Source organism: Rattus norvegicus, chromosome 17, assembly GCF_021556685.1.
Source record: "Rattus norvegicus strain SHRSP/BbbUtx chromosome 17, alternate assembly SHRSP_T2T, whole genome shotgun sequence".
NCBI classification, from domain to species: Eukaryota; Metazoa; Chordata; class Mammalia; order Rodentia; family Muridae; genus Rattus; species Rattus norvegicus.
The window spans coordinates 60,513,457-60,522,492 of record NC_141550.1 but is presented as its reverse complement, the minus strand read 5'-3'; the positions used below and the strand labels follow the sequence as shown (position 1 = coordinate 60,522,492).

General features: G+C 43.5%; 1 protein-coding gene across 3 annotated transcripts in view; it reads left to right on the top strand.

Moving 5' to 3' along the window:
- The first annotated feature begins 2,584 nt into the window (after positions 1-2,584).
- Cul2 (cullin 2) overlaps positions 2,585-9,036 on the top strand; it is a 41,425-nt gene continuing 34,973 nt past the window's right edge. The window contains exons 1-2 of one of the 3 annotated variants that reach the window (XM_087591137.1): positions 2,850-2,989; positions 3,373-3,522. The gene's annotated coding sequence lies outside the window, so the exon portion shown is untranslated. 3 annotated transcript variants of the gene reach the window in all.

The following is a 9,036-nucleotide window of genomic DNA, read 5'->3' as shown; positions in this document are numbered from 1 at the left end:
TGTAAATTAAAGACCAGCTGGTCTATAAAGTGGGTTCCAGGACAGCTAGGGCCGTTATACAAAAAACTCCACCCCCATCCCTGAAAAGGATACAAAACAGATAAAAGTAAATCTTAAAAACTGAGAAAGGATATGGTGATGTAATTCATGAATCCCAGAAAGTTCCTCTCTTCCTATCAGCACCCTCCAAATGCTGGGGTAATAGTCATAAACTCTAAATGCTGACTTGTTTGGAACTTATGCCTGTTAATTCTGTGGACTCTCAGTTTTTTGTTTGTTTTACAAATCATTGTTTGGCTCTGGTTAGATTTATACTCATGAAAATCTGTCTTCCTTTGCTTTTTGGATCTCTCTTCTCTGTCTCTCTTCCTCTCTCTCCTAATATCTCAAAACTAAGTCAGAACTCATCATATAGCTAAGAATGAACCTCAAATGCCTGATTTTTCCTGCCTCACTCTGCAGCCTTGGCTGGTCTGGAACTGCATCTGCCTCAGTTTCCCTAGTGCAGGGATTAAAGGCCTGTTCCATCATGCCTGCTTTTGTTTGTTTTGGGCTTGCCCTCATACCCTGGAATTTTAATTATTTGCCTTGTACCCTCAGCTCAAGGAGTTTAAAATCGTCATACAAATGAATGAAAAGGTAGAAATTGTTTGGATTTTTTTTAATGTTGTATTATTGTTTATCTGTGTGCCACTTGCATGCCTGGTGCCTGTGGAGGTCAGAAGAGGACAGTAGATCCCTAGGAACTGGAGTTGTCAGATGCCTTGTGGGTGCTGGGAACTAACCCGTGCCCCTCTGCAAGAACAGCAAACACATTTAACACGGAGCCACCTCTCCAGCCTGGGTAATTTAATCTGATTATGGACTTTGCTTCTAGATGAGGGCCTTTAAAGATGTTATGATTGGATCTTTAGTGTTGTATTCATGTAGCTTTATAAGGAGAGGGAAGGAGACCCTGCACCCTTCCAGCCTCCATGCCCTCAGCTCCTCCTGCCGGCTCCTTGATTTTGGAACTGGTATGGTAATTAAATCCCTCTCAATTTTACATTTTGTTGGGTGGTGGCCGCAGTGTGTACTTTTAATCCCAGCACTCTGGAGGGAGAGGGAGGAAGATCTCTGAGTTCTAAGGTCAGCCCGGTCTACATACACAGAGAAACCCTGTCTTAAAAAACAAAAACGATTTTTTTCGTTTAAAATTAGTTTTTAGAATGGTGGCAAGGGTGGTGGTGGTGGTGGTGGTGGTGATCTACGACAACATGTGTATGGAGGTCAGAGAACAACTTTGGGAATCCATTCTTTACTGGCATGTGGGGTCAGGTGATCAATTGCAAGTCACAGGGCTTAGAGCAGTTGCCTTTACCAACTGAAACATGTCCTAGGCCCCACTGGAATCCTTTATGAGGTTGGTCATTTGTTAAGTAATGGTCCATTATATTATATTGTTTACTGCAGTGCTGAGGGTCAGACAAGAACCTCGCACATGCTAAGCCTTTATGTAATTTATTTTGGAGAAAATATTTGTAAATTCCAAAATTATAGTAGCGTTAGTTTGTTTATTTCTCTTTTCTTTTGTTTTCTTTTTTCTTTTGGATTTTTGAGACAGATCCACATGCCTCTGTCTCCAAAAAGTGCTGGGATTAAAGGCATGTACCACCGTCGCCACCAGGATCTTACTTTTTGACATGTTTTGTATAGCTCTCTAGCTTGGAACCCACTGAACTCGCTGATCATGCTGCTGCTGACCATTTCCAAGTATTTGGAAAATAGCTATATGCCACCAGATCTGCCAAATTTTCCCAGAAAATTTGGTAGATTTCATCACCTCTGGAAATAGGATTTTATTTTGAGAGGATTTTATTTTGAGACAGGGAATCACCGTAGAGGAGGAGGTGCTGGACTTCTATCCTAAGGTCTTGACCTTGTAAATATTGGGATTACAAGGTTAAAGCCACATACCGGGCAAGAAGATAGGGTTTTAAGTGGACTTTAAAGGATTGGCACTAATTGAACGAAGCCTAAGAGGTAAAACTGATGTCTTCTCTATTGGAAAAGTAATTAAATAACAAAGGCGTGTGTTTGTTTGCTTGCTTGCCTTTCTCTTGTGTTTCTGCATGTAGCAGTGATATGTAACTGCCACCTGCTTTTGTCAACACTGTCCTTGGGGGTGGGGAGGGCCTACCTATTATTGTTGTCAAGAGATGTTTAGGTCTTTGAATTTGACTGAATGCAAAAATAGGAGGCAGGCTTGGTGGCTTACTGAGTAGGCTGAGGCAGGAGGATTGCTAGTTCAGTACCAGCCCGGGCTATAAAAAGTCAGGCTTTCAAGAGTCGCCTAAGCTAGACACACTGTCTCAAAATTACAAATCACAAAATCACATACAAATAAAGCAGAGACTCCACCCTCCAGTGTGATTTCGATAGAAATCGTTTCCAAATTTGGGTACTGCACCCCTTTGAGCTCAGGGAACTGCGATTGCCTCATTGACAAGTATGCTGGAAGATGAAATACTTTGTCAATTGATTGCAAGAGCTTCGCGATTCAGGAAGGCTGGCTCCCTGCGCTTGCCGTAACCTGGACTGGACCATTGCATCCTGCGGGTGTGTGAGTGCAAGAGGCTGAAAGAGCGGAGCGGAGGGCGTGTGTCGGGCAAAGCCCGGAGCCCCGGAGGACGACTGCCTCCTGGAGCCCGCCACCAGCCCGCCCTCCTCTCTTGACCTCGTCGCGCCTCGCCGCAGCGGCCTTGTCTGCAAGGCTCCCTCGGGAGCAGGTGAGTGGCGGCGCCTTGCTCCGGGCACCCCCGTGGCCCTGGGGCGGTGGCGGTGGCCGGCCGGGGAGGCGGCCTCGGCGCACAGTAATGGCAGCGCTGTGAGCCGGGGAACGCGAGCTGACAGCCGCCGCCGCCCACCCTCGGAGCCGGGGGCTTCGTCCTTCACGCCTGCGGGTTGCCTCCCTCCCCGGGCTCCTGCCCTCGCCCTGCTTTTGCAGAAGGTAAACCGGTTGAAAGCTGGGAGCTGGGCTGCGGATGCAGGGAAACTTCCCTTCCCGGCGAATGGGTGGCGGGGATGGGGCGACCTGGCGGAGGGGAGCGGGCTGAGAGCCGGAGGCCCGGCAAGATGGTGTCCTGTGAGTGACCTCGGCTCCCCAGACTGCTGACCCTTAAGCCAAGCTGACCCTGGACCAGATCCGGGGCCTCCCCGACCCATTGCCGGCCGCCCCTCCCTCGGCCTCATTTTCCTCCTAAGGAGGGAAGGTGAGAGTGTGCTTTCCTGATTACATTTACATGCTCACACGGAGACCAAAGTCTCTGTAGAAGGGGGTAGCATCAATCTCATACATCCTAGCCACGAGTATTTTCACTTTTGTTTCCGCAGACAGTGAAGATTGATAGCTTTGGGGAGGAGTATTCTACGTGCATGCTACACCTCTTGCCTCAACACTTATGGGCTGGTGAAATAAGAGCCTTAGATTCTCTCCAGCATTTGTTTACATACTAGACTCTTAAACCCTTCCTTACCATTACCGTGAGTGCATGTAGAACATCTTTTGAATTTGCATTGTTATTATAAGTTATTCCCGTCCTCCTTGGTTACTATTATTGGCAGATGGCAAGTAGCCTCTAAGTTTCAATTTGCAGATAAGACACAAACTACTGAGTTGCAGATGTAGCTCAGTGCTACAACACTTAGACTAGCATGCAAGGAGCCCTGGGTTCAACCCCATCGCCTTCTCAAAAAAAAAAAAAAAAAAAAAGGTGTGTGTGTGTGTCTGTGCCTGTGTGTGTCTGTGTGTGTATTCCTTATTGAGTTTTCAATAGAAAATATTCTTGCCCTAGAACTTACCCCAAACCCATATTTATAACACAATATGGGAGATCACTTTATTTCTCTTATCCCATGTGTCATTCCAAGACACAAAAGTGATCTAACTAGCTTAACTTTGACTCTTTTGCCCATATACAGTATTTGGACGTACCTTCCCAGAGAGTTGCAAATGAATTAACAGTGGGGTACAGTTTTTAGTTATTATCCCTCTCTTGCTATTTGTGACTTGTGGGAAGGTGTGGTAATTTTTTTGGGGGGTGGTGATTTTTCTTCAGACAGGGTCTTTATTATGTAGCCCTGGCTGTATGGGATTCACCATGTACACCAGGGTGGCCTCAAACTCCCAAGAGCTCCATCTGCCTCTGCCTCCCTAGTGCTGGGATTAAAAGCATGTGGCATCACTCCCAACTCTCTTGTTGTGCTGTATAGCCTTAGTTGGTGTAGTACTCACTGTGTAGCCCCCTAACCTCACATTCTTGGGAGTCCCACCTCAGTAGGTGCGGGGGTTACAAGTGGGTGCCACCAGGCCCCGCTTTCGTTAATTTTCTGTATTTATATTGTTTGTTAGTGTCTTTTAGCTTTTCATCATATATAATTGAGCACCGAATGTGAAATCTCTGCTTTCTTTTCTTTTCCTTCCTAACTTCTTTCCTTTTTGTGGTTTTGGTTTTCAAGACGGGGCTTCTCTGTATAACAACCCTGGCTGTCCTGGAACTCACTCTGTAGACTAGACTATCCTGGAATTCAAGAGATAGATCAGTGGCCAGCACTGTCTGTCTAAATGTCTGCTTTCTTAAAGCTTCCTTCTGGCTGAGATGGAGAGACATAGATTAGAAACACTCTGAAGGAAATAAGGAATTCTAATGATTGGTTAAAAAAAAAAATCGTTTCGGATACTGTGGTTTAAAAAGGCTTCGCTTAGGTGACCTTTGACATATTTGAAAAGGCCAGAAAGCACAGGTCTGTGGAAGTTCTGAAGAAACTCTGGAGGAAATGCAAACAAAAAGCTCCAGGGAGAGAGAGAGTCCAGCTCACCAGGAGCAGCTCAGCAAGGGAAAGCCCTGTGAGGGAGGCTGAGGCTTAGGTTTAAAGCTCTAGCTCAATTGGGCCAGAATTTAGTTTCTTAGAAACATTTCAAGTTTTAGATCTTGAGAAGTAGATAGTAACAGTCTGGTGTACGTTCTGTTGATGTCAGAAGACACCGCCCCTGGGGTCACCGCCTTGGAACCTTAAAGGACAAGTAGCAAGGTTTCCAGATGTGTTGAAGGTACTTGTTGAACATGATAAAGTGGAATTGTTCGAGGTGGGCATCTCTTGGGTTTTGGGGTTCAACGGGAGGGTGACAGTACATACAGAGTTGAGGATAGAGTTGGACTAGGTGTCTTGAGTTGATTCAGTCCAAGCGCAACATTTAGTACCAAGGTGGAGGAGTCATTCAGTTTGCTCCTTAATTTGAAGTGGGTTTCACACAGCAGCAGCAGCAGCAGCAGCAGCTCTGGTCCCGACAACTGGAATAGTGAAAAGTTAGACAGATCTATGTCTTCATGAAACATGGGGAGAGAAATGTGGATCGAGGGAGTCTTATCAGTCTTGCTAACTGGTGGACCATTTCCAAAGGTTTGTTTTTGTGCCTTTAACTGGGTCTGAAAAACGGTAGCACACCTTACGAGTGGACACTCTGATAGTATAGTAAATGTTACAAACAGGGATAAGGACACCTAAAGAAAAACAGGGAGATGGAGAAGCCTACAGGGAAGAGCAAAGCTTCTGATCTGATCTTTGCCCTCTTCGACTGTGTGCTTAGTTAACCCAGGCCTGTCACATGTGCTGTGTAGCTCAGGCTAGCCTTTTCTCTTACACCCTATCCTGAAAGTACTGGCATTATTGGTACGCATGCGTTGTGGGCTCAGATGCATGTTCTTTGAAAACTCAGCATCCTAAGTGCCACCACACATGGTTTTAGGATGAGTGGCCAGGCAGGCAGTCTTACCAACTAAGCTTCATCCCACAAGATGGTTCTTGACTAAAAACTAGTGCACGTGGACTTCTTTGTCTCTTTTTGTTTAAAATTCTAAAATGTGTAGACGTTAAATGTTCAGTTTGAAGGTTTCAATTAATCAAAGTCATTTCTTTTATAGACTTAAACATTTAGTGTTAACCATCGTTAGTCATTAAATTATAGCCTCATTATAACTTGTCAGAATTTGGGCTGGAGAGATGGCTCAGTGGTTAAGAGCACTGACTGCTCTTCTAGAGGTCCTGAGTTCAAATCCCAGCAACCACATGGTGGCTCACAACCATCTGTAGTGGGATCTGATGCCCTCTTGTGGTGTGTCTGAAGACAGCTACAGTGTACTTAGATATAATCTTTAAAAGAAAAAAGTTAGAAGTTTTCATAAAAACAGATTTACAGCTTATTATTGTTTTATTTCTGTAATTTGCTATAAACTTAAGTTTAGCTACATCTCCAGCATCCTTTGGCACTCTAGAATATACTAAATGTTTAATAAGTATCTATTAACTCAGTAAAGTCTTTGTTCTAATGTAAGCTTTTTTAAAGAGTCTGGGTATGTGTTGGGGAGTGCTTGGTAAGACCTGACTCTCTGAATGGACCAACAGCTTAATAACCCATTATTTTTGCATTTATTAATTTAATATATGTTGCATTTCAAGGAAGGAATGCTCAATTTATATTTATAAATTTTGTTAGAAAGAAAGTATTATAGGCTACTTAACATTTTTAGAAATTTTAGAACAATTTTAGATACACAGAACACTTGGAAAATAAGAGGCTCAAGTATTGTCATCAAGTTGCATTTTCTATTACTCAACAACTTACCTGACCCAGGTCCAACAATTGGTGTGATGTTCTACACTAGGGAGTCAAGACTGGAGAATCATCTCAAGTTCAAATGACTGTTCCTAGGCCACATAGCTAGACACTCACACACAGAGGAAGTCAGGACTGGGAATATTACCCAGTGGTACACTATTTTCTACCTGTGTTAATTTCTGGATTAGATTTCCCAGCACGGTCAAGACTAGGAGATACATTGGTGCAATACTAGTAAATACACACACATTTTGAATTTTTAGCTTTCCACCTATACCCTTACTCTTATTTCAAGATTCTATCCAAATCAAGCATTATGTTTGGTTGAGTCTTCTTAGTGAGAGTTTTTCTTTTTTAACCCTCAAGCTCGTGTGTGATAAATGCAGTCAGTTATTTCATAGAACTCTTCCAGTTTGAGTTTGAGCGTTTTCTATTTCCATAGAGGAAAAGAGTCTTATTCTCAGTGTGTCTGCTGAGCTAGGTAGTCTCAGGCAGTGTCAGCCACTCAATCTAGGGGGGCTGGGAACTGGTCTGAAGTCCTGCTCCTTTTCCTTTGATTTACTTGTTAGTTCTTTATGTATATGAATGGTTTACCTGTATGCATGTATGTGTGCCACCTGCATGCCTGTTGGAGCCCCTGGAACTAGGTTTACAGCCATGAGCCAACCCTGTGGATGCTGGGAATTGAACTCATGCCCTTTACGAGAGCAACATGTGTCCTCAATTGCTGAAGCATATTTCCAGACCCAGTAAAATTTAAGTAGTAAATATGGGCGTAAAGTAAGTAGTTATAAGGCACAATGATTTCAGCAGTTGTATGGTTTTGTCTTTTTAAAAGATGAATGCAAGGATGGGGAAATAAGATTTCAGAGAAGACCAGAGACCACTCTAGCTCTGTCTAGTCCATTTGATATGGACTTCTAAACATTGCCTTTTGTATTTTATGCTTTTAGATGGAGAGAATGCAGATCAGCTATGTGGGGGCTGCACTGGAGGTTACAGTGGGCCCAGCAGCCTCCTGAGAGTATTGCTTATAAGTCACCACTTAGTTCATTTCTGACACCAATGCTTTTCTTTTTTTAGCAACTACATTTGCTTATGTGTATTCATCTGTGTGTACGTGTCGGACTGCCTTTGTGGAGGCAGTAAGAGGACACCTTGAGTCAATTCTTTCCAGCATGTGGTATGGCAATCCAGGGAGTGAACTCACACTGTTAGGCTTGGAGACAAGTCTCTTTGCCCCCTGACCCAACTCACCAGTTCAAAACCTGCTTTTCTTATATCTCATGTCTCTCATGTCTAATTGACCCTTTCCTGGCCAGGCTAAGATTCTCTCTATTATCTGGGAGGGAGGGAGGGAGGGAGGGAGGGAGGGAGGGAGGGAGGGAGGGAGGGAGAGAGAGAGAGAGAGAGAGAGAGAGAGAGAGAGATCCTTTATCTCTTTCTCTCAAGATGACGTTTTACTCTAGCCTGTCTGGGATTCACTATGTAGAGCAGACTGGCCTCGAACTCTTGGCAGGCCACCTCCCTCTGCCTCTCAACTTAGGGAAGATCTCAGGCATGCTGTACCACTGTTTCCAGTTCTGTAAGTGGCAAATGGAGAGGGCTGTGAAAGCATAAGACCCCAGTGGAAGCCAGATACCTGTAGATTCAAATTTTGTTTGCTAATATGTGTAAATGGTAGGTTCTTTATCTTCTTTTTTGTAGACAGTCTTGAATTCAGCAGGGCCGCCTATGCCAGACAAATGTGTTACTGCTAACAGAATTACATGCCCAGCCAAGTCTGTTTATTTTTATTTATTAGTATTTATTGGTTCTTTAGCATAGCACATGTAAACTTTTTAAAGAAGTGAGAAAGAATTCCCTAGTGTGGATAGTATGGGGCTCAGAGGAATTATTTCTAGTATTTGAAGACATTGACTCACAGAGGCTAGGCTTTCCAAAGTCACACTGTAGCTAAAGATGGTGGTGAATTCCTAAAACTTCTGCGTCCACCTTCCAAGTGCCAAGATTGCAGGCTGACTGACCAAGCCAGAATTTTATTCTTTAAAATGGAGAGTATAATGGTATCTTACATGAATTAAGAGATGATCTATACTAAGAGCTATTATATATATATATGTACATATATATATATACACATATGTATGTGTGTGTAAATGTACACACATGAATACACATGTATGCATATAGTAACAATTTCTGAACTAGATGTGGTTGATAAGTTTGTTACTATCACAATGAATAGTTCTATAATGGAAGCTGTTAAGCTGCTGAGTGTCCCTCTGGATGAAAATCAGTATCTCTGTATCTGTTACTGAGGATGGCACAAAGGACCTTGGATTTGGGAGGGAAGTATTCTACCATAGAGTTAAATCCTT